The sequence below is a fragment of the Heliconius melpomene genome, chromosome 17 (assembly GCF_056956725.1).
Source record: "Heliconius melpomene rosina isolate 202511_hmr_F chromosome 17, ASM5695672v1, whole genome shotgun sequence".
NCBI classification, from domain to species: Eukaryota; Metazoa; Arthropoda; class Insecta; order Lepidoptera; family Nymphalidae; genus Heliconius; species Heliconius melpomene.
Genome location: NC_140405.1, coordinates 10,495,157 through 10,522,670, shown reverse-complemented (window position 1 = coordinate 10,522,670; position 27,514 = coordinate 10,495,157). Strand labels below are relative to the sequence as shown.

General features: G+C 33.9%; 1 protein-coding gene across 1 annotated transcript in view; it reads right to left on the bottom strand.

Annotated features, from left to right (window-relative positions):
* LOC146530240 (protein O-mannosyl-transferase TMTC1-like) overlaps nt 1-3,511 on the bottom strand; it is a 136,005-nt gene extending 132,494 nt beyond the window's left edge. The window contains exon 1 of the mRNA XM_085201279.1: nt 3,375-3,511. The gene's annotated coding sequence lies outside the window, so the exon portion shown is untranslated. The remainder of the gene's footprint in view (nt 1-3,374) is intronic.
* Between the last annotated feature and the right edge of the window lie 24,003 nt (nt 3,512-27,514).

Sequence of the window (27,514 nt, the reverse complement as noted above, 5' to 3'; positions counted from 1 at the left end):
TAGTCAGCCTAGTCCCAAATGAATCTTGATAGCGTAATTAGCTTCTAAATTACAAAATATTTTATTTTCTTTAATTTTTAATTGCTTTCATAATTACTATAAATTTTAATTTAGATTTACGACATTACCGAACCGTTACAATTTAATTTAGTTGAAAAGTTTGTTAAAGTAATATAAACTGAGGATTTAGTATTACAGTAAATGGATTTTATTTATTGCATAACCATGACTTATATATTTTGTTCCAGGGAGCTCCTTTCGTCATCGTATTTTTTTTTATTTTTCGTGATAAAATGAAAATTAAGTAAAAATTTTATATGTTGTTAAATAAATTTAATACAAAACGAAAGGATTTTAATACAGTATTCACAATTATTAGTAATTGGAGCCGGTAGTAGGGCAGGGGCACCGTTTCAATCGTAACTTTACATGACGTACATTTGTTAATTAGCGAAAACATTATTTTATAGTCAGTTAAAAAAAATAATAAATATAAAAAACACAACTGAAATTTGAACTGCCAGTCACATACAGGTATAAGATCTCCTCCAATCCACTACTATAGCTACATATATATACCTAACTAATTATAATATATTTTATAATTAATCGTGAAAATTTTAATTTTACCTAAGTAAATTTTCAATTTCCACGATAAATACTATCTGAGTTTCCATAGAAACTTATAGATATTTATATTTGAACAGCGATTTGCGGTTAGTCGATCTGAATTAAAACGATTACACGCTATATCAAGTCGACGTGGGCAATAATGCATGTTATATTTATATAATATTCACGAGACTGTCAATGTGATGGTAGTGAGTTCAGTTTCCAATCGAGGAAATGATATATTTAATATTTTCGCGGCGTTTAGTTCCGCCACTCAATACGCAATGCATCTAGAATTCGGCGGAAAGTTGGCCGAAGTGTCTTTATAGAAACGGAGTGTTTTAACACTAGGCCCCCGTGCTACCTGCCTAAAAATCATGTATATTTTTTATCTTTTACATGAATATTTTTTTTATTTTGGAGAACACAGAGAGAATTTAGTCTTAATACACTATCTTATCCACTTTCCGGCCATTTTAAAGATGGATAGATGAGAGATGGTACAAAAAATCATACGACAACTAGTATAAATAAATTATTTTCCAAGCCGAGATCAAACCCACAACCATCAGAGATATCTAGTTCAAGTAAAAATAAAGCTAATTATTTAATTAAAGCTTATAATATTTTTTTTTGTTATTTTTATCTTTTTGTATGTATAAATAGCACTTGTTGAATGCATTATACGCAACTCTAAAGTAATCATAGATTTTATTTATAGATAAAAAATCTTACTACCTAATTGCAAAGAGCAATAACATTAAAAAAAAAATACAACTTTCTCAATTCATATATGAATACGGAATATCTATTGAAGAACTCTTACGATACGTGTAAGAAGCTTATGCTTTCTATGAAAAAAATCCAATGAGTATAAAAATATATAAGTGTTCTACAATTTAGTATGTTTTCAAATAAAAATTGTAAAGCTCCTTTCCTTTTAAATAGCATTTAATAATATGAGAAAACAGTTTTTTTTTACTTCATATTGTATCCCTCATAAGGATAAGGAGAGGGAATCTAGTGTTAAAACACATCTTTTGCTTAATTATCGAAACATTGCCTGTTGAGTGGTGGAACTCAAACGTACTTTGTTTTCATACCACACCAAAGAAATGAAAGTAATTAATTTCCCACAGCGGAAATTGAATCCACAACCTTCATTTACAGTCCAACGCTCGTAGTATCTAAAAGCAGAGAATAATCGTGCATACAAATTATAGTAAAGTGCATTACTTTTTCATTTTCGATACTAAAAAAACATATTATATACTAGCGGCCCGCTCGCGGTTTCACCCGCGTGAACTATGTTATTATTAATTTCTGTCTCCATGACTACGTCCTAGTGACGTTATGCAAAATTTGAGACTCCTAGCATTTGTAGTAACGAAGTTTCATACAAACTTTCGACCCCAAAAACAACCCCTTAGAAGTCGAATATTGCAAATTCCCGTCTTAGCGAGCACCTACGTCCTATAAGTAACTCCTATGCAAAATTTGAGATTCCTAACACTTGTAGTTTCTGAGATTTCGTGATGAGTGAGTGACCTTTCGATTTTATATATATAGATGAATAATAATACGTTTCTATAAAGAAAAAAATCTTTACAGTAATAGAAAATAGCATTATAAAATTTTATTAAACACCAAAAGCCCCGTTTACACGGTTTTTCACAATTTCAGTAATAAATAATTACTAAAAACACCAATAGGAACTGTAAGCCGTTTGTTTACAAATCGACACCGGAGCTTTCGTAGAGACGAAAGCTTTTCATATCGAGAGTTGCTGGCGTACTGAGACCAACTTTTATTTGATGACTGTTTAAAAATCGTATTTACGTATGAAAGTTCAGTGAAACTAATGTGTCCTTTTTTTCATTCGCTTAATATTTTTTTAAGGTTATTTATTTTTTAAGAGAAAAATATGTAGGTTAACCTATAACCTATTTTTTTCTTGTCTATATTTTTTAAATTATTAGCTTTGTATGTATTTTTGTTTATTTCGTCTAGAAAATTTACATTAAAAGTAATAATTCAATATTAACATGAATAATTTATTATTATTTAGAAATTTTATTTTGAAAATTACACGTGATGCCATTTAATAATTCATATTCAAAATTCATTTATGTTTAAATTTTTACTTTTATTCTGCATGTATTAATAGTTGGAATTACTAATAACAACAAATAAATAAATAAAAATAATCTATAGGTATTAATAATCGATAAGATAAAATTTGAAAAATGCATTCTGCTTTAAAAAACACACTCTACGAGAAGCTTAGAGCAATATTCTCATACAAAACGATGAAGAAACTAACTTAGGAAGAAAATACAACGTAATAGCTACGTTTCTCACCGTTCTAAGAGTTAACGTTAGCCTTTTAACCATTCAAAAGAGCTTGTAAAAGCATACTTCAACTTTGAATTCAGGAGAAATGAAACTTTGAAATTTTGCTTAACTTTAAATATTATACTTGCACATTGTTCTCTAAATATACGTAAGTTATTCGAGATGTTCGAGTGGAATTTAGTTTAGTATGTAATGTGGGTTGCTTTTGAAATAAATTTAGCAAAGATAATGAAATAATGAAAATAATGAAATTATAGTACTTACAATTTTGTAATATAAAAGGAGCTCTACAATAAATTGATACCAAAAGACCATCTCACGTGGAAACATGAAAAAAATCCAAAAAAACCCAAACAACCAATCCATCTACATAAGCCTTTAAATTACCAAAAAATTGCAATACTTACATATCAAAATTCACATAGAATTATTCAATCACAAACTTATATTTTCGTATAAAACATCAACACTACGTCTACAGCGTTAGAGACGGTGGTGACCGCGACCACCCCCTACAGAGGCCGCCTATCGACTGATATAAGTGTGATCTACACCACGTTTTTGACCAAGCTGCAGTACCAAGCACGCATGCGCGATGCAAATGTTTCCTTTCAAAACATCTTAACGTTTGCCAATTTGAATGAGAGTCCAGATAAGCAATTAAAAGCTTTATTTTAAAGAGCAATAAAGTGTATAATTGTACAGTTTATTAAATAATCTGTTATCATATTTCAGAGAATGAAAGTTTAAGAGCACATGTCCGGAAGTTCAAATATTTGATCCTTGTTTGTAAATTAGGCTTTGATTTGTTGATTCTGGTTATGGTTAGTTAATACTAAGATATTAACTGTATAGAAAATTACTTAATATACATATATACTCATTATAAATGAAATATTTATTTTTAAATATTTTCCCTAGTATCGAGGCAAAACGCGGCGTTGAATTACGTCACACGATATGCAATGCCTCCAGAATTCGGCAGACAATGAAAAACGCAAATGTCTTAATAGGTACAGAATGTCTTAAATGTAGGTTCCCACTGTCTGTCCTGATATGTGCGTGAATCTAAAAAAGACACTTAATGATTAATATTTACTAAGCTCCAAACAATAATAATATCATCGAGCTCCTAATATCATTATTGCAACAATAGAAACACTATCGAATACACTGTCGCTTCAGTAGATTGGTTCGTGATGATTGGCGTGTGAGGTTCCGTAATTTACCACCGGGCTAGATTGTACCTGACGTGAACTGACAAACCTACCCTACCGTGTGCCTGATGGCGGAACTGGAACGTGAATCGTGGTAATAGCTATATTGAATAACTGTTATTTAGTTATTGAGGCTATTGTAGCGCAGTGGAGCATGTGACTAAACAGGACGGTTGTAGGTTCGTTTCTCATGAAGGAATTATGAATTGACTATTTAAATTATAGATGATTGTTTATTTTAAAAGACACAAGAGACTGAAAATAGTATAAACATATAATTATCTATATATATAAAAGGACTTGTCCTCACTGACTGAGGTAAGACGCACGCACAGCCGTAATCGCTGATGGTAGAAACGGTAAATTTGGACAAAAGTTTACTTTCGTAATCTGGACATCCACTAAGAAAGGATTTTGAAAAATTTTAACCCTAAAGGGGTGAAATAGGGGTACAAAGTTTGTATGGAAAAAAAATTAAATCGGCACTGATGTTTATAAAATTTGAAATTTAGATTTTTAAAAGCATTTAATTGAACACGTGTTTCATCGTTTTATAGAATTCTCCCCCTAAGGGAGCAAATAAGGGGTTGAAAGTTTGTATGGAAAAAACTTTAAAACGCCACCGATTATTATAAAATTTTAAATTTAGATTCTTAAAAATATTTAATTGGACATGTGTTTCATGGCTTTCTAGAATTCACCCCCTAAGGGTGCAAATAAGGGGTTGAAAGTTTGTATGGAAAAATCTTTAAATCGCCACCGATTTTTATAAAATTTGAAATTTAGACTCTTAAAAATATTTCATTGAACACATATTTCGTGGTTTTTAGAATTCACCCCTAAATACGCGAGCAAAGCTGCGCGCGTCCGCTAGTAATTATATAAAATCTTCTAAGCTTCGCTCAAGTAAGACGAAGCGCGACGTTAAGTTCCGCCCACTAATCAATACAATCACGAATTCTCGACAAAAAAAATATAAAGAAAATTATCTCTAATCCGAAGTTTACAATACAGATAAGTTATTTACAATATAAAAAATCGTCCAAAATCAACCTAACTGAACTTGAGGTCATGATACCCACAACCCTAAATTTAAAACCTTTTGTCACGCACCCTCATGGTTGTGAAAAAAATTTAGAATATTTGCACGCAATAAATTACGATGATATTCATCTATCGCCCCTATATTTTGACCCCATCTCAATAGCCATGATTAAAATACTCCTGATACCGTCCTCACTAGAACCACCATGCTTTATAAGAAAAAAACAAAATAAATATTTTAAAACAGTTTCAGTTTCAGACAGAAAGAACCTAGTGTTAATACACTCCATCATCCACTTTCCGCCGAATACTGAATTTTGGGAAGGAATTAAAATATACATTTAATTTAATATTTCATCTCCTCAAGTAGGGATCGAACCCGGAACCAGTCTCGTTTACAGTTACACTTTGTGCTCCTGCACCACGACTAGCCTCTGCCACCAGAAATGTAGCTTTAGAAATGTACAAGAGCTTTCAAAAATAAGTGATACCAGTTTACTTACGGTGTCTCACCTGATTGGTATGGAAATAAATTAAATACATTTTTGCAACATTTTGCATCATCAGATTTCCATTCTCTTCGTATCAGTATAACCTGAGATAAGCGATTTCAATCAAATGAACTCTTTAGTCTATAGACTAAAATAAATTAATTTATATATCTATTTGGTGAAAGGAGGAACATAGAGTGCCTAAGCACTAGGTTGCGGAGAGAACCCGGAAAGCGCGAAGCTAAATAAAACTAAAAACTTTTGGTCAACCGAGCCCCGTCCCTCTCTTCATAAAATCGGCGTTCAAATCCACCAGATTTGCATTTTTTAATTGTATTAACTGCTAAACGCTTATACCGTCGGTAGACTTCGAGATTGTTTTTGCCTTTCAATTCATTTAACTGCCCATAATTTAATGGAAATGCTAATTCAAGAATTTTATTTGTGAAACTTTATTTCTTTCGATTTAAAACAGCCCGATGAGAATTCGCAATGCGAATGACGACTGCTACGTTCATTCGTAAGATGAGATTTAATTTAGAAATATTTATTCTTAATGTATTGTGTAAATATTTTCATATTTAACCCAGTATTGAGACAGAGCACAAAGTGTGCCTGTAAGCGTAATAGGTTGTGCGTTCGATTCCCACTCAATGAAACGTTTAATATTTTTCATTTCTTCGTTCTGGTGGCAAATCGTTCCGCCACTCAATTTCAATTTTCACAGAAGATGTATTTTTATTGTTGCTATAACAACAAAAACTAAGAAACAGAATAAAATAAATATTTAAGGCAGCTTCTATACAACAAACATAATTTTGTGCTGTTTTATAGACAATGCTATGGAACCCTTCGTTTGCTACGACTCGGACTTGACCAATTCTTATCTATTTAAAATACGATATAAATCAAAATTAATACAAACTAACAACTGGTACTATAACACATTAACAAACGGTCTCATATTAATTAAATTATCCACTAACAGGGTTTAAAATGACAAACAACTAAGGCATTAGGTAGTCGGCGCTACATAATTCAAGTTAAGAGCTACGAGTACTACGGTAGTATGAAACGGCGTATAAAATATTGAAGCGGCCATATCTTGTGCTCATCCAAACGGGTTGAATTTTTTGTGTCTTAATAAAATTTTTAAGAGAAAAGAGAGACCCATCACTGCGCAGGGGCACAAGTGCGTAAACGCGACTGTGAACGCGACTGGTTGTGGATTCGATCACCACTCGAGGAAAAGAAAGATTTAATATATTCATTTCTTCGCTCTGGTATCCTCCCCTACCCTCCCCTCTTAACACCAGGTTCCCCTCTGTACTATTCTGTGTGAGGGATTGTAAATTTTTTAAAAATTATACGTAGTATTCCTTTATCTTTAAAGATGAGCTTACAGCAGAAACAATATAAATAAAACAACACGAAACGTATATTCTAAATATATTTCCACTGTAGCATCTACTCGGCCTTCTTCTTTTTATTGCCTATTCTGGACAATAAATTTTGAATCACGGCTCTAAAAATAATATGTAAAATCAATAATTATTAGTTTCCAATGTGAATACATTTAGAAAGAAGAGGGCGGCAAATATACGGCTTGGATTATTATTTATATGATTACGTTTTTTTACTTAGAAAAGGCTAAATATAATATTGGGATCATCGTGGCTCTGTGGAGCGTTTTGGCGTTGGTTATTGGTTCGATTTCCATTCGGGGGAATCATTTTTAAATTATTTTAATTTAACAGCTCGCCCGTCGTTGTTTCGCCATTAGAAATGAAGATTTCCACTAAATTCTTGGTTGATTTTCGAGGCAGTATCGGTGATGCTGGAGGAAGGTTACGTACAAGAGCATGAAAATCCCTTCAGAAGACAGATATGAAGAGGTTGATGATAGTGGACAAAAAATCAAAAAATAAGAGAATATATTCTTATTATCGAATATATAGATGTAGTTCCGCCACTCGACATACAAATCCCTTTCAGAATTCTGTAGAAAATGGGGAACTGAAATGTTTTAATGGGAATGAAGTGCCTTAACATTAGGTTCCCAGGTTCCCTTTGCCTACCCTGCTATGGGCGGGATACAGCATGAAGCTAAATAATGTACAATTACATATAAACGTTAGATAGTGTACGTGGTGACGTCTCAAATCCTTAGTTGCGACTACGAAGAGATAAGCAAAGCTAAAGTAGACGGATCTACGAGTCTACGAAAGCGTAGCTTGGTATGCTTAGTTAACTCATGAAGCGAAATACATTTAATTTTGTTAGAATTAAAATAAATAAATAAGAAACAGAGGCCGTCAGCGGCCTGGCGTTGTGGGTTCGATTCCCGCTTGTAAGAATATATTATTTTTATTTCCCCACTTGGCAAACAAGACAAAGCATGGCGTTGGGTTCCGCCAATAAACACGCAATATCTCGAGAATTAATTGGTGTTTTTAGAGAACTGGCACACAGTTTTCAGTTACAAAAATACAGCTTAAAGAGCGATAAGAATAGAATAATGTGGTAAAATATTCTTGTATTCTTAACTCGTTCTAAGTATACCGTGCAGCGTTAAACTCCGACATGCGAACTCCAATACGTAAAGGCAAGATAAAATATGCGTAAAGATAAATATTATCTCAACATATATGCTTTTAAACCCAAAATAATGCAGCATATTTTAAAAATGTTAAGTGAAACATAAATTATTATCCAAATTACAATAATACACATAAAGTGAAAAATTTCGACTAAAATTTCTTTTACTTGCAAGGTTTAATACCCGTTTTGTATGCAAGTTTTACGAGTTGCAAAGTACGCGATAAGATTTTTTAATTTTTTTAGGTACACGCTGTTGCCCGCATTTAGCAGGGTAGCTAGAGGGGACGTAAAATCTAGTGTTAGGACACTCTGTTCCCATTAAGAAACCGTTCTCCGTTCTCCCTTTTCGCTGAATTTTGGAGGCATTTCTCCGTATTAGGAGGAATGAATTTTCAGATTTTTTCCAAAAGCGGGTTCCATATTCCAATTACAATTACAAACGTATTTTTTATATATATATATATATATATATATATATATATATATATATATATATATATATATATATATATATATATATATATATATATATATATATATATATATATATATATATATATATATATATATATAATAATAATAATAATAATAAACTTTATTTCTCACACAAATACAAATTTAAAAAAAGTTACATTTATCTGTAGGTACATATAATACAACTTACAATTATGTGAGACTGACGCTTGTACTAAGCTAGGCCTGTGTTACTAGTCGCCAGGTTCTCACTTGTGGTAGGGGATTTAAAATTGATGTATACCCATAGTTCAAGGAAGATTACAGGATAGTAAATGTATTCATAGGAGAAAATATGAATGAATGAAATATGATACATATAGAAAATACATGACAACTTGGAGGTACAATAACTATTTGCTAAAAATTACTAAAAAGTTATTGCTAGCGGTTACATACGTAGGTACGAGTATGAATATTGATATAGGAAGGTGTGGAGAATAAGTGTGTGCTATGTTGCGTGTGTGTGTATGTGTGTGTGTGTATGTGTGTGTGTGTGTGTGTGTGTGTGTGTGTGTGTGTGTGTGTATATGTGTGTGTGTGTGTGTGTGCGTGTGTGTGTGTGTTGACATTTATTGTACGACATAGACTAGGAGAAGAATTTAAATTTAGCTTTATTTATTATATATTTATATATATTATAATTCTCAGGGATTTAATATTTTTTCTGTGGAGCCATACGACATAGTTTGAAGCCATTTGAAGAGTACTTTTTTTATTTTCGATTTAGTCAGGCCGTAAAATAATAATTTAGTGTTTAATTTATTATATAGGAAATTACCGAGATAACAATAGAATTTACGAGCAAATTGGGTTTTATAGGTAGGTATAGGGCACACTGTACCTTTTCTACGTTTTGTTGCAACTAGACTCGGACTATATGTCAATTCGCTATGCTTTTTTAATATTGTATGCAAGATAAAAATTTGTCTCACAGTTAGCACCTCCCATAAATTATAAAGATCTTTTGTTGGATATAGACTTGGGAGAAATGCACTCACTTTTAAAATGGCTCTTTGAGCTCTTTCTACTTTTATCATTTGGGACTTGTATGATCCACCCCATGAAGTAATACAATAAGCAATAACGGATTGACAAATAGCGAAATATACAGTTCTAATTATATCACGGTCAGCAATGTGGCGCAAGTTTTTGAAAATCACAATAAGTTTGCGTAATTTAGTTGAGAGGTTATTGGTATGCGTTTCAAAACTTAAATTGTTGTCAATATCTACTCCCAAATATTTTACCACCTCAGCCCGCTGGAGTGGGCTACAAGAACAGAGAGAATTTATCGGGATGTTACAGGTATGTGCTAATAGATGAAGATTTGATGGAATCGGTGACTTATGAATGGAGAAGGTAAGATATTTCGTTTTTTCAAAGTTTAGTGTTAGGAGATGATCGCAAAGCCACTTTTTGACCTTATTGATACCCTCTTGAGCATGATAAAAGACTTCAGCCCATGAGTTAGCCCTGAAGATAAGTGCTGTATCATCAGCAAACGTAACGATTTTACCGTTGACCATAGGGAGCTGACACAAATCATTTATACAAATCATATATATAGATTATAAATAGGGTTGGACCGATTATACTGCCCTGAGGAACTCCGTATACCATAGAAAGCGGTTTACTTACCCACTCTCCAATTTTGACCCTCTGTGAACGTTCACTTAAATAAGATTTAAAGAGCTCCAGCGCTAGCCCTCTGACTCCCAAGCATTCTAATTTGGTTAAAAGTGCCGGAATAGAGACAGTGTCAAAAGCCTTCGCTAAATCTAGGAAGACACCGATACATTTTTTCTTGTCATCTAGGCCTGTTGCTACATAATCAGTTAGGGAATGTACTGCATCTGAAGTTGATCTCTTTGATCGAAAACCGAATTGATTAGATGATAGTAGCTTTGCCGATTCCAAAAAGTTAACCAAACGTATATTTATTAGCTTTTCGAGCAGCTTTGACAGTGAGGGTAAGATAGATATGGGCCTATAGTTTTCGACGCAGTCCTTTTTTCCGCTCTTGTAAATCGGTACAATCAAGGCTGTCTTAAAAGCTGCGGGAAACACTCCTGAAGAAAAAGCAAGATTACATATATACTTTATAGGAGGAATTAGTATGTCCTTATACCTTTTAATTACTTTGTTTGGTATTTTGTCTATGCCCATTGAACTATCTGTTTTTAGGTTAAGTATGATTTTATTTAATTCTAGTTCGTCAGTAGGAAAGAGCATAAAGGATCCAGAGACAGTCTTGTTGGAAGCAGCATTTGGACACGAGTAAGGCATAATTCTTTCTGCTAGATTTTTTCCAACGTGAGCAAAATAATAATTTACTACATTGACACTATTTTGGGGCTCTATTTCAGAAAGTAAACTTGTAGCTGGCACTTGTTTTTTAACTGGGAAGGTCGTTTTTTTCAGAGAATCCCATAATTTCTTTTTGTCAGTACCGGCTTTTTTGATGTCATTTTTCTCATACTCTCTTTTCAGTTTCTTTACTAGTCCATTGCAAAAGCTTCTATATCTTTTATAAGTTACTTTCAGAATATCATCGTCTGGGTTTTGTTTCAGTTTCAGGTGCATTTTATCTCTGTTGCGCATGCATCTAAGAATCCCTGTGGTAATCCATGGTTTTTTTGTTATTTTTCTGCTTGGTATATGAATTATTCGGGTATTTCTTAGTATAGCTTTACTTAGGACTGAAATCAAATGATCCGTAGCTTTATCTACTTTACTATAGCTATAAATTTCCGCAAAATCAACATTTTTCAGGTCTAAATCTAAGTTTTCAAAATTAATACGCTCGTAGGTTCGCTTAATGTTAATATTACTGTTGGTTTTATCTAAGGCTAAAAAGAAGAAGACACTTTCATGATCAGTGATTGATGTTTGGGCGACATAACAGTATGCATTTAATTTGGTCTTAATCATCACGTGATCTAAACAAGTACGTCCGTGTGTGGGAAGAGTATGTCCTGCTAATAAGCCATGCCCGGCTAAAATATCTAAATAACTAGAACTTCTCGGATCAGACGTCTTTTCTATAATATCAATATTAATGTCACCCGTAACTATTAAATTTTTAATTTTTGAATATTTCCGTAAAAGCTTATCTATACTTTCTAAAAAACCAGTGATGTCCTTATGCCTAGGTGGCCGATAAATACATAAAATAATTATATCTTTATTTATGGTTAGTACTACAGAATTGGCGTTGGTTAGGTCAGCTTCTTCAATATCTATGGTGATATTGTCAAGATAATAAACAACAACGCCTTCATTTTGAGTGAAGTTACGAGTAGTAGAAGCGTAACTATAGCCTTCAAGAGATGGGATATGGGATGTAGACCGTAGCCAGCATTCAGTTAAAATAATAATATCCCACTGGACCCGACTTCTAGTAAGCAGAGTGGAAAAGTTAGACATATTACAATTTATACTACGAATATTTTGGGTTAGAACCTTAAGACATTTGTGAGCAGTAGGAAGTAATGTTATAGAATTTTCAATGTCGCAGAGAGAGGAGTATGCTATCGATAATTCGTCTAGGTTTCTATTGATTACTTCCAGGTCATCTTTGCAATTATCGAATTTTATTAGAGGAAGGGGGCCACTTGCTAGGGGAAAAAGATGTAAAATACAGTCGACACTCCTTACTAAAAAGTAGTACTTGGTTTATATAGGTGCTCTTCTTAAAATAATAAATAAATAAAAAAAAAAAAAAAGAAAAAAAAAAAATAATAATAAAAAAAAAATAAAAAAAAATAAAAAAATTTAAAAAAAAGAATTAAGAAGAATATATATATATATATATTCTTTAAAAGTATAACTGTTTATTTAATAAGTGTGCAAGACCACTTTAAAAATGGTTAAAATACTAATCTCCCATCATTTATCCACTGGTAACTGATATACGATAATTATTATAACTAGGTATAAAAACAATGATAAAAGAGAGAACGGAGTGCCTTTACACTACCTAACTTGAACATACAAAAGATGAAAAAAGTAAAGAAAATATTTTTTTTCATACAATTCGCGAGCACAGTGTGCAAACATGAAAATAATACCATCGTCGTCTTCTGTTACAGGTTAATAAAACAACATCCTACAGCATTACCGGTTGTAAAAGTATCGTAAACTGTGAAAACAAAATAAAGTTCATAGTAGCTATTTTTTATATTTCGATATGTTCACTTTAATAACCCTTCCTTTATTATACCTACAAGTAAGAAAATAATCTATACTATATATATATATATATATATTAAAACGCTGAAAAATTTGTTTGATTGATTCCTCAGGAACTTATGTAATAGTTACCAAATAAACAAATCTTATTAAATAAAGTGCTGTAAGTTCGATCCTAACCCGAGGGATTGATATTTCCTTGCTGTGATAGGCAAAGCACGGCATTAAGTCCTGCCACTCAATAAGCTGTCTCCAAAATTCGAGCGGTGCGTGGGAAACGTAGTGTCTCAACATTAGTTTCCTTTTGCCCACCCTGTTATGTAGGAGCAAAATTATAACTTAAGTAGAAAAAAATGGTCAAATGTGAGTTGAACGCGCATACCCAGGGGTTCCGTACCAGTTTCAGAATTGTACTTATATGTCAACAGGAAGTACAATTTATTAAAGTTGACAAACTTAGGCATTCATTTTGTATGAAATGAACTACATTTATATAATTATGATGGTTTTTTTTATTCTTTCTGTGCTTCAAGGATCCGTAGACCAGAATATTTTAATATTAATTTCAGATTGGTGGATTGAGAGAAGATGGCGTGGATATATATCCACGCAATCTTTCGTCTTGGCAGACGGACAGAGGGACCACAAAGTGATCCTATAAGGGATCGATAAGGTTTCCATTTCTACAGTACGGATTCCTAAAAACCATAAAATTTCACTATACGCCCGAATTAAATAATTCACGCTAAGAGAGTTCGTCTGTATGAAGCGAAATATAAAATATTAATAAAAGTGTCTTCTGTAAGTCCGAACGCGACTCAGAGGGCTCGTCCTATGCAGTTCTTAAATAATAAATCACATATATGTAGCAGATGTGCTGTTTAATCAACTTCCTGGAGGGGCCCGTTTTTTATAAATAAATAATTAAATGTTTCATTCGTTTTGTATGCATAAATCTTGCTAGAATATTTATTTTGCGGACAGTCTCGAGTGTGTGACTGGCCGTGGGTTCCACACTCGAGGAATTTTTTTTTTTTTATAATCACATTTCTTTGCTTTGGTACACCTCTATACCTCTATACCTCGACCACCTCAAGAATTCGGCGGAAAATGGAGAACGGTGTGTATTAACACTAGGTTCCCTCTGCCTCTCTGCTGTGTGCGAGATGCAACATGAATCGGTATTTGTGGTTCCAATTCTAATTTTAGAAGAATGTTTTGTTGTTTTTAGGCTGAGGGAACCAAGTGCTAAGATACTCCGTCGGTCACCATCCGCCTAATTTTCAATTTCAAGCAATTAGGTTTACTCAACAAGTGGTGGAATTGAACGCCGCGCTTGGTCTTGTTACCAAGCCGATGAAATTATAATAAATCTTTCCACTGAGTGAGTGAGAATCATACCCGATAAGCGAGAAGTTGTTTCTCGCTTACCTAATAATAATAATTTAAAAATATTTATATTTCAAATTCAAATAAAACATAAGAGTATGGCTCTTGAAACCTTTGACCATGAATCAATATGAACTTAGCTTACATATATATTTGACTTGTAGCTATTTATTTTCATTTGGAGTATACTTAGTAAATCTTGAATACCTCAGATTCAGGAGCAGAGGTGCACCTGCGAACTACTACATCTTGAAACCGCAACCCACTACTAGTTTAAACGCTACCTATTTGAAAACTTTCCTTACTATGGATTTTCGAATTTAAAAATTCTTCTAGAAATCTTGGAATATTTTATAGAATATGTTTTATTTATATATAGGGTAGGCGGAATTAGAGCTAAGGTACTAAGTTCCCCACTTTCTCAAAATACCACGAAAATGTGTGTGTTTAGTCGTGACTGACTGACACTGAAAAAATGTTACTAGAACGAAGAAATGAAAATAAATCATTCCTCCACGTGGGAAACGTGCTCACAACCGTGTCTTGCCAGTCGGTGTTCTAAAACTGCCTGATTCTTTCTGCAGTGCCAGAAAATGAAGAACAGAGTGAAATGTCACTAAATATAAAAAATATTAAACGACTCTTTAACAAGCTAACATTGGTAACGACAATAGGGGCACTATTACACAAAGATATTAGCATAGCTGTCGGCGCCTTTGCCTGGTTGCAATAAGCAGTCTGTTATCCGTTTCATATTATCCTTCCCAAACTCCTCATCTAGCTCAAACTTTCTAAGCGGTTAGGTTCATTTGGTAACTAAATTTATGAAAGCTAATAAGCGAGATGGTCGTCGCGGGTTCGATACTTGCTTAAGAAAAATCCGGGTAATCATAGGGGGAACCTGGGAATCAACACATTCCATTAAGACATTTCTGTTCCCCATTTTTCGCGGGACTGTGAACGTAACGGTTATGGATTGGATTTCCTCTCAGAGAAATGAAATAGTTAATATTTTCATTATATTCGCTCTGGTAGTAAAGGAAGGCGGCTTTGATTCCAGCAACGAGTTCGAGAAATTCGGTTCGAGAATTCAACGGAAAGTAGAAAACGAAAGTGTCTTAATGAAGACGGAGTGTCTCTGACACAGACACAAGGTTCTGAGGCGTACTCTAACAAAAAAGCCAAAAAATTACTTAACATAATTAATTATTAACGCATCACCTGTCTTAATGGAATACAAAGTATTTATAATACTTTAGTTTCTTCTCTGCGATAGTTCTAAGTTCTATTCTTATGGGATTGATTATATTTATTTTCCTTTGTCACGAAACTTGGACAGAGAGTAGGAAACGGAGTGTCTTAACACTAGGTTCCCTCGGCCTATCCGTGAAAATGCCAGAACCTAAAAAAATATTCTGCTTATTCCAAGGCGATATAAAGCATTTAATGAAAGATATCTGTATTATTTTTATATTTACCTTACAGTTTTTATTAAATTATAAGTACGAAATCGACCCAATTTCAACAAATGAGGTCGATGTTTTCGTGTGTTATTATAATTATATTTTTTTATTTTAACATTTAATTTTTGTAATTTTTAGTCAACTCTCAGGTTAAAACTTTTAGTATTACATTATTGAATTTTCGAGTATACCATTTGGAGTTGAATAATAACAATTGTTGACTTATATACTCATAAGAGTGGGCATATTATATACAATTTGTATACCGTGAGGTCGTCATGGCGCAGAAGCACAAGCACTCAGGGAAGTCAAATATTCAATATTTTCAATTCCTCGCTCTGGCAAATCGCGGCGTTTAACACCGCCAATAAAAATAAAATGCCTCAAGAATTCGATGGAAAATGTGGAACGAAACGAACGAACGAAAACGAAATAGTATTTTTCCCCCGAGTGGTGCTCAAGATGCAATGTGTCGGAAATTGGAGTGTTTTAGCACTAGATTCCCTACTTTCCTACCCTCCTATATGCAAGATACAGAGTGAATTTGAAAAAAAAATATCTAAAAAATCACAATATCACCGAGCTCCGCCTTAAATAAACTAAATCAAAAGTGAATCACGTACAGTTTAAATTTGCTGAACGTAGCAACTTTCCACCCCATAACTGTCCCAGGGCGGCCATTGATTGTAGACCCCGATTAGCATTTTATAATTAAAGAATTACTTCCACCCAGATTTAAGACGATCTGTCTCTTACATTCAAATGTCTTTTTATCGAGGCGTGTACTTGAATTTGAGGTTAACATACAAATTGCGTTAAGTTACGCCAGTTAAAACGTAATGTCTAAAAATTAACGGAAAGTAGAGATTGGAATGTTTTGACACTAAGTTAGCTCTGCCTACTCGTGCTATAAAATAATTATGATATTACAGCAAACCTAAATCACGCTAAACAATCACCAAACCATTTTGAATTTCGAAACTTAATTATAATATAGCTGAAAAGACTGATTTTGAAAGCTTAATATATTTCATAGCAAATAGATAATGCTGATATTTTATACCTATTATATATATTATATATGAATTTTCTCTGATAATCACTAACCAGAACGTTAATTACTTTCGCTTACAATATATATTAGTGTTGACATTAGTTCAATTTTAAGTACTTTGGTGGAACCTTATTAACCTACTAAACAAATATAGGTGGACAGATAAAGTAAGTATTCCAGTCAAAGTGGAACCCAGCCGCTTTCGAAAACCGCAAAATGTCAATTATTAAAACCTATGTTGACTGCAGAGGACGCCACAAAGGAATGAATTGGATTTGAATATTGTAAAATCAGTTTGCCGTTGCGCTTATATCTACAGAACCGATGCGTTTCGTCGAATTATCTTTATTTGATGGTCGTTCAGTAGTTACTGTTTAGGTTTGGTCGTATTCATGTGAGTTGCGGGTTCTATTCCCTGTGATTGCTATTTTGTTTCTTTCGTATTATCTTAAAAAATGGTTGGGCGTATTATTTTAACACTTAATAACACCCGCTTAAGCTAATACGAGAAAAAGCTAAAATTGTTTAAATCTATTTGTTTAGCTGAAAAATAGAAAATGAATCTACCCTAAATACCTGCTTCCTCGCCACAAAAAAAACGACGAGATTGTAGAGATTGTAGAGATGTATGTAGGGTTCTTGCCTTGGTGCCAGAGCAAAGAAATGAAAATGTTAATAAATACTAATTTATTTCTTTGATTCGGGTTCGAACCTACAACCATCCCGTTCCAATTATACTTTTGTTTGTGCCTCTGCACCAGGACGGCTTTACATAATAGTTAATACATATAGATAAAAATTATCAATTATTTTAGTTAGCTACCTTACAAAATAGTGTTTGTATAGAGCGGCTCGGGCTGGCGGATAACGACTCGCTTATTGCAGGTAGTAGCTAACATGCCAACGCGACGGCAGCCATGCTAATATTTGCCTTGTAAGTGGCGAGTCGTCTTTACCAAAGTTTTAACCTGTATGTATTATAATAGAATAATTAGAAAATAATTTTAAAAAGGCAAAAAGAGATTGTGGCACAGAAGTACAAATGTGTGACTCGAGAGAGAGCTGTAGATAGAAGAAGGAATAAAAAAAAAACATTTTCGTTTCCCCCACTAGTGAATAGATAGTGTTTTAATACTATGTTTCTTCTACCTATCCTGCTACGTGCGGGATACAGCGTGAAGCTAAAAAAAAGAAAAATAAAAAATCGAAGAAGAATAAAAAGAAGAATCGAAAAAATGAATAATTTTATTTTCTCACTCTACTAACCCAAAACGAAATGTCAACAATATCAAAATTATGAACGCATTGTTTCAACACCAGGTTCCCTCTGTCCACCCTGCTATATACTAATATTGCGTGAATCTAAAATCGATTAACCAACCCACACCCAATCACAACACAATCCAAACAAACCCAAAACAAAAATGGCATTTAAATTAAGAAACTAAACAAAAAGGCTAACAAAGGTATCCAATTAACTTGCCACTGCTACGTAACGGAAGCTCTAACTCAGACAGGTGTGCTTATCTCGAGCAAACAATTAAAACGTGCCTTATCGCGGGTTCGAATCCGATCTGGTACAAATACCTGCTGGTTGTGTTATTAATACACGGTTTACAGAATTTATACAAATCGTTTGTGTATCCCAAACGTTGCGGAACTGCTTCAAGTTTTCTTATAGGATACGATTTTTTATTATTTTTTGCTCGGCTCGTGTGGGAATCAAACCTATAACCAGGCCCATTTTCATTCATATGCATGTGCTCCTGCACCACGGCTGGCCTTTTACCATTTAATTTTTTTAAATATTGGTACTAATAGGTACTATCGGTAAAAGCTGAAATAAACTTAGATATTTAGGTACACAGAGGACGTTAAGACACTCATTCTACATTTTCCGAAAAAATGAAGAGATATCATCACTTAAGTGTTGAGTTGCAGCTCTCAACAACTCGCTTCAGTCCACCAGTTCTGAGTTTGCAGATTGTAGACTGTAAACATTTTGCTCCGAGAAAATATCTCATAAAAAGTCAGAACCAGTTGAGGAGTACGAGCTTGTGACTGTAAATTCGACAGGTTGTGTAATCGATTTCCAGTTGAGGAAATTAAATATTTATTAAAAATATTTTCATTTTCTCACTCTGGTACTTAGGTAAAGCGTGGCGTTGAGGTCCGCCATTAAACACTCAATGGCTCTGGAATTCCGGAGGCAAGTGGGGAATGGAGTTTATTAAGACTTGGTTCCCTCTTCCTGCCCAGCTGTCTACGGGATCCAACGTGCAGCTGAAAAAATCTACTGCCAAACGTTGACTTACATTACAAAAATCACTCTACATCGGTATCGAATCGCTATCGTATATACTAAAAATCGTCACGCGTAACCAGTACGCACCTCTAGGTACCCACACCGAAGGCCTTTTAATATTTTAAACTTCGTTTTATTTTATGGGTTAAAATAAAAGCCGGTCGAGTGCAAGCCGGAGCCGGACTCACGAGTCGGGGCTCCATTAAGCCTGAAGTTTTACCAACGCTATTTAGTAAAGGCATATTTGTTAGCCATGTGACTTGGTAAAAACAATGAGCTAAGCTATGAATTTTAATTGATGAAGAATTTGGGAAAAATATGAAAATAAAAATCATAATATCATGAATGGTAACTGGTATCACAGATGAGTCCATTCGCCCTGTTGCGTGAATTAAAAGAAAATAAAGTGAATGAAAACATTTGTGAATATATCCATATTTCTGAGTTTAGCCATATACATCGCAAAGAAACTCTAATGTTTTTTTTTAAACTCTACTTGCCACTTTCTTTGAAAATAACTTCCTTGAGTGGGAATCGAACCTACACCCTCTCGCGTTCACACACGTCTGTGCCACTGCGCCATGACTAACCTCAAACGTTTTACAAAAGCAATTTATTATTTCATCGAAAGCACCATCTTATTTTGTACTTTGACGGTCGCCATCCAATTACAAGAGATTTAAAGGATAAACTATTAAAGCGTTATCAGAAACTTTTTATGGGCACATCAAATTAGATATCATTTTAGTGGAGAAATGGGATAGAGGCGGGTTTACACCCTTTTTACGATCGTTGGATTATTAAGCTATAGATAAATATAAATTTAATATCTTATTTATATATAACAACTGTCTATATATAATCTAAATATAGCTGATTATTGTAGACGTTACAAATGAAACTCTTGAAGCGGAGTAATTGCCTATGTTTAGTATATATTTTTGAAAACCTGATGTTTCGATTACTTTGCAGTCTAATCTGGGGAAAGAGTTTCATTTTAATATGTAATATTCGTGAAAACTGAAAGAAAATATCTTATTAGATTGTAGATGCTTATTTCTTTTTTGAACTGGCATAGATCAGGATAAGCAAAGATAACTTTCTAACAGTTCCGTTACTCAACAGTCAACTCGCATTGTATCGACCATTTCCTTTGCCTTGAACAGTGTATGTAGCCAGACAAATAAAAAATATTTAGAAAAATAAATACTCCCCCGACTAGAATTCGAACTGAAGACCATCGTCTTTAAAGCCAAGAACCCAGAACAGCATCCCAAGAATTTAAAACTAAAAATCTGCCGCTATTCCTTACCAGTTCTATTCGGGAAACCAAGCGGTAAGACTTAAAGTTTACAGTAGTAAAATAAAAACATGACTATTTTCTTTCAGCATTGTTTTGACTGAGCTCTAACTCGCATTGTGTTGTTTCGTAACAATGAATCAAAGTAGAAGTGTAGTCCTCTTATTACTATTTACGTGTGTTTATTTCTCTACTTAACTCGAAAACTTTATAAATATAAAGATTTTGTAGTCATTTTTAATGTAATTGGTTTAGTGAATTATATATGTTTGTGTATTTAACTGACAGTACTGACAATACTGTTGATACTAATATTATTTCTTGTTATTTAGTGTTATTTATTTTCCTTTTGCTCTTCTTAGTAAACTGATATTACATTTCTTATTACTAAGGAAACCTTCTTATCTCTATGTTACTATAAATTTAAGAATTCTGTGGTTTACAATTACAAAAATATAACACGACCCAAATGATAAATACGATATTCAAAAAACACATGACAAGTACGACAAGACACGTATACTAGTTTCGAGACACTTTTTTGGCTTTAATTTCGAGTTTAGCAATCCTTGGATTCACCTTGCGGGTGTAGGGCCCTTCACGTTATAGTAGGAGGACCTCAGAGCAGTGTAACTAGAAAGGGAAGCTTCTACATTAACCACGCATTTCTATAAGCAAAAGAAAAATTATAACTCAACAGTCCATCCAACATTCATACAAATCGTATTTCAATACAAAAATAAAATAAAAAAAACCCAAATAATTACATTCATATATCATGTAACAGATGAAATTTACATACAGACAAAACATTTATTCGTTTTCAGCTGTCATACGTGAAAATCCAATTTCCTTCCAGAATGTGAACATTTTCCGATCGAGTGAAGTGGCCATATTGTTGTACTTGTATGCTAACACTTGTTTTGTATATTATATCATATAAATACAATACAATTTAAAAATATTATTTATGTACTTAAAAAAGTCGTATAGGCGCAGTGAATAGCATATGGCTGATGTGGGTTCAATCTCTATGACGAGAATGAACTATTTATGTTGATGTGGATTTCTGTTATTTCGACACGCCATGGCTCGTAATTCAGGCGAGAGGTAAAGTACTGATTGCTTTTACATATCCGGGTAATAGTGTTATGCTGAAAAAAGATACATTTTTGAGTTTTATAATTTGTCGAATATTTATATTGAAACGATAAGAACGAAGAACGAATCGCGCAGGAACACTAAATATAGTTGTTTATTTTACCAATTCATATTCTAGCATAGTTGTAAACTTACATCATCATTTAGGGGATTAGAATCCCCGAAACATTCAATTTTTACTTAAAGCCCAACCAAACTAAGGCCCCTATGTTGTATGAAAAAAGGCTCGATTTCTTCTACGACCAGCTAAAATATAAAATAATAACTTCTCCGGTATATTTCAGAATTAAAAAATATATTATAACGTGCCACGAAGAACAATTTCCTACAAAGTTTCATGGCTTATCCCACAGGAGCTATTATAGAAGGGACTAGTCGTCGACTGCGACTTTGTTTGCTATGGATTTTAAGACGAACAGTGGGAAATTCTATTTTTTTCCATTTCCATAGGAACTTCTTCTCCTCTTACTCTTACTTGCAAATTTCAACTTTCTAAACATTTACTACCAGAGTTAATAGTAATTTGCGAAAAAAAAAAAACAGTGTTGTTTCTTTACGCCTATATCTCGCAATAATGGGAATTCCTGGAAAGTTAATGAAATTATATTTTATGGTCTTTTTTTCATATGGAAACATTAAAACTTTTACCTTTCTTGTTATACAAGAACACTTCAACTACCACTACTAATTCTAGAGATATCACGTTTCTTATGGAAACTTAAAACAGATAAGTTTAATGGAAAAACGGTTTTCTCCTGTTCCTCAGATAACGTATCTATAAAAGTTTTTTACAAACTATTATTTTTTTCTTGGAATATTTGTAGTGAGATAAATTGATAAACATTTTTTTTTAAATTTTCTCTATCTTAAAAGGAACTATTTTCATTTCGCCACTCGGGAGTGCGTGAGAAACAAAGTGTCTCAACACTAGATCCTTCTTACATGCCATATGCCATATAACACTAACTTCAGTCTATTCCTACCTAATGGATAAGAAAACCAATGTAATCAACATTAGCCAAGTTCTTGTAAAATTTAAAATATAGCACTCGAGAGTTGTGAGTTTACCGCTCGCCATAGTTCTTAGTCGAGATAAGTGAAATTGAAAAAGCGATCATCTTCCTCGCTGGTATCGAGATAATAGCACTGAAAAATTGCTTCGGAATATTTTTAATGGAATTATGTTAATTAAATATATATTAGTTCATATAATGGTATATGGGTATATATTTTTATTTTTTGTGTAAGTACCCTTTGAACGATTAAAACAACAAATTAGATTTATACGGTGGCAATGGTTGCCTAGCGTTAAAAAACACTGTGGCGTCGCTTTTGTACGGTAATCGTTGTATATCAATAGTTGTTAAATGAAATCACATTCTTTCTTTTTTCTTTTAGTTTCAAGATATATCCCTCACATAGCTGGGTAGACAGTGTTTATTTTTAATTTTGATTATTATGACAAACTCTCTCTGTGTTTTCTTCCGAAAAAAAAAAAATATTGTACGATTGTAAAGCGGTAATCTAGTTAAGGCACGTCGTTCCCCACCCACTCTCCACCCAATTTTTGAGACACTGTCTGCTGGAAATGAAAACAATTTAAATGCTATTAGTTCCCTTAGTGAAAATCGAACCCACAATCATCGTTATTACATTCGAACGCTAAAACGGGTTTACCTAAATTATAATATGTTATGAATAAATCAAAACAGACACAAGTGTATTATATGGTCACGTCGTCTCTCAAGATTTCGTCTAAACTAAAGTCTATTTAAGTTGACGGGTCTTGTTCTATTACGCGCGTGACGCGACTACACTTGGAGCAGCTTGGAAATTAACTGTTTGTCGACGGTTAATAGTTGTGGTTTTAGATATATTATAGTTAATATAAAATAAATAATCTTTTCCATGAGGCCAGTAATGGTGTATAAAGACTATAATCTCCACAGGTTGTGAGTTCGATTTCCACTCGAGGGAATGAAATATTTATTTAACATTCAATTGCCAAATTCTGGAACAAAAAAGTTGTTTTAGATATAATAAACAAAAAATATCTCAAAGGAAAACAATACGTAAGTATATTTGAATAATAACATGAAGAAAGAAGCTTGTAATACAATTTATTGGCAAGGAAATCTGGATTAATTCGAACGACCGGAAGGAGGCAACCAATCAACCAGCGAATATTTTCTATGAAAATGAGGTTTTTTAGCAGGTTGTGGGCCCCATCGCCCTTTATCTGTTTTGTCACGGTCCCATTACGATTGAAAACCTTTGTGCTAGATTATTCTTAATAATTGTATTCTATTTTTATTTTCCTTTGATATTTTAGATATTTTGTTGGATTTCCCGCAAATTAAATTACTTTTCAGCTTCACGCTTTGCAGAGGATAGCTGGTGAGACATTTCGTACCCCGCACCACCCAATTTTCAAGATATTGTGTGTTGACTCGCTGAACTCCACGCCACACTTTGTCTTATTGCCAGAGCGAGAAAATGAAAAAAAAAAATACCCCGAGTGCAGTCGCGTGTCTTACGTTGTCTCACGGAAGTGCCTTAATGGAAACGAAGTCTTTTACCACCAGGTTAACTCTGCCTCAGCCTCTGCCTTTTGATTGAAGTGGATTGAGACAGAAATTACAAAAAAAAATCCAAAATAAATAAATTTTCAAAATTTAACTTCAACTTCATACATAAATTATTTAGCGAGGTTAAACACCAAAAAGATAACATCCAAACTAAAGTAATGTGGAGAAGAACATTCAATTACTGTAGAACTTAGTTAGTTTACTCTATATCTGTTCGACATTAAAAAACCATTTGTTATGGAAAAGAACGGCTCCCGTTATCTTTATTGCGGAACTTGGCTGCTATAGACTTAGATCAATATTGTGCACTAGCTACGCCTGCGACAGCGTCTGCGTGGGAAAGTAAATTGATATAACATATTTTATTAGAGAACTGTGAAAATATGATAGTGAAAACTGCATTTAAATTGGTCAAGCCGTTTTGAGATTAGCATGCACAAACTTTCAACTAAATTTAGAAAAACATCATTGTTTTAAATTCTATTACTTTAACATATGACTTTAATATAAAAAATCTCATATATCTTTCACTGAATATGAAACCGTCGTGATGCAGGAGCACAATCGCGAGTTACATGCTCGACGGTTGTGGGTTCGTTTCCCACTGAGAAGAATGAATTATTAAAAATTAATATTTTCTTCGCTCTGTTAACAAAACAAAGCGCGTCGTTACTTCGAGAAATCAACAACAGGAACGGGATTAGAATATCTTACTTAACACTACCTCTGCCTAACCTGCAGTACGCGGGATACAGCGTGAAGCTGATTTAATATATATTTTTAATTTTAATTTCTCCATTAATTCTCTGACCCCAATAATTGAGAAAACGTCTACACCAAAAATAAATATAACACCCATAACTAACAAAGTAAAGTAAGTTAACCTTCGCGACTACAATTAGTAGAGCAGTCATGTCACGCGCGCATTCGAGCGAATTGCGTCAACTTAGATAGACTTGTGCGAGTTACTGACGTGCGACGTGACCATACTTCAGTGTAATGACTGAACAGACGCCTTGATATTATCTTTGGATATATATATATATCTAGTTATATATTATATATCTACATTTACGGTTGCTGAGGGATGATTGTGAAATTAGGTTTCCGTGAAAATAGATATACGAGTATAGTAGACTAGCGGCCCGCCCGCGGCTTCGCCCGCGTGAACTGCGTTATTATTAATTTCTTCTCCGTCTCCATGAGTACCTAAGTCCTATAAGTGACGGCCATGCAAAATTTGCGACTTCTAGCATTTGTAGTAACGAAGTTTCATACAAACTTTCAACCCCAAAAACAACCCCTTAGAAGTCGAATATTGCAAATTCCCGTCTTAGCGAGCACCTACGTCCTATAAATAACTCCTATGCAAAATTTGAGATTCCTAGCACATGTAGTTTTTGAGATTTCGTGATGAGTGAGTGACCTTTCGATTTTATATATATAGATATAGAAAAAGAAAATCAAAAATCAGCTTCACGCTGTATCCCGCACATAGCAGGATAGGCAGAGGGAACCTAGTGTTAAGACACTCCGTTCCCCACTTTCTGCCGAATTCTGAAGTCATTGCGTGTTGCGAGGCAGAACTTAACGCCGCGCTTTGCCTCGACACGAGAGCGAAGAAATGGAAATATAAATGTAAAGAAATATTTCACTTCCTCGAGTGGGGATCGAACCCACAACCGTCGCGTTACAGTCACACCCTTGTGCCGCTGCGCCACTACGGCCTCTATGTAAATATAGATATATAGTATACAAATATGAGTAAATTTAAATTATTTTCATTTCTCTGCTCTGGTAAGCAAAACGCGGCGATGAGCTTCGCAACTTGAAATGTAAAAACATAACATAGAAAGTGGGCAACGGACTGTTTTACTACTAAGCTTACTCTGCCTACCGTGCGGGAAAAGCGTGACGATGTATTTCTCTCAGTAAATTTTAGAATTAATTATTTTATTTATATAAATAAATGACTTGCAGGCCAATAAACATCACCTTCATTTAAGTTTGTCTTAACTATCCAAGCCCTAGCCCAACCATATAGCAAAAAGTTGAACTCTATCAGAAATGTTTTTTTTTAATGAATCCTGGGTCATATCGCTTATTAATTTACTTCCTTTTCTACGTTATACTGATCTTATTTCCTTAGGAATTCGATATAAATAAAGATAAATAAAGCATAATATAAAAAAAATACTGCCACAATGAAAAACAATAGCCAAAAAAAATACTGTTTACGATTTTGTAAAATCCCTTCAGTGGCGTAATCATCGACAGATTATGATAATGCGTCGTAAGAACTGTAGGACGGACTCGGAATAAGGAAGCGGGCAGCCTTCCAGAACTTACGATTTATGGGTGTCGTTATATCTTTAGATATATCTTGAGATTAGGCCTCCTATCGCTTATGTTTTCACTTCAATAGTATGAAAAAACGTTAAAGGTGAAAGTATTTAGTAGAGAATGTAGTTTTATATTTGCCGTGCCTTTAGGTTTCCTTACCTCAAAAGGTCAAACAGAACACTTATGGAATCTCTTTGTTGCTTGCTGTCCGTCTGTCAAGCTTTAGAGGCTGTCATCGCGCTGAAATGTGTTTCAGCGTAGATCTATTTAAAAGCGGCGGTTTTACATAAGTCCGATTCTAGCTTAGGAAATTAATTATTTTCATTACTTCACTCTGAAAAAGACTAAGTGCGGTATAGGGTTTCGCCATAGAAGGGTAGGCAGAGGGAACCTGGCAACCTAGTGTCCGTTCACTCCGGTCCCATTAAGACACTTCTATTCCCCACTCTTCGTCGAATTTTGGAGGCATTAGATGTTGCGCCACGGGACTCAACGCCGAAATTTGCCTTGTTACCAGAACGAGGAAATAAGGATATCGAACTCACAACCTGTCGTATTTACAGTCACACGCACATATCCTGGCGCGACGACTGGCCCCAATATAAAGATAATAATCAAAAATACAATTACATACTAATATACATTCAATAGACAACCCAGCTAGTTAATTACAAGCTAGTATCAAATAAAACTGGTAAATCGTTATAGTAGCGCAATTATCGGCAGATTATGATAATGTAGCATGAGAAGTTTGGGTCGGTGGTGGCGGCGATGATGGGGCGGACGCCGCGGGAATTACTAAGATCCGGGCAAAATTCCAGAACTTATGACTGACGCTATAGCGTACGTACGCTACGTCGTGCTGCTGCTAAATATATTATGTA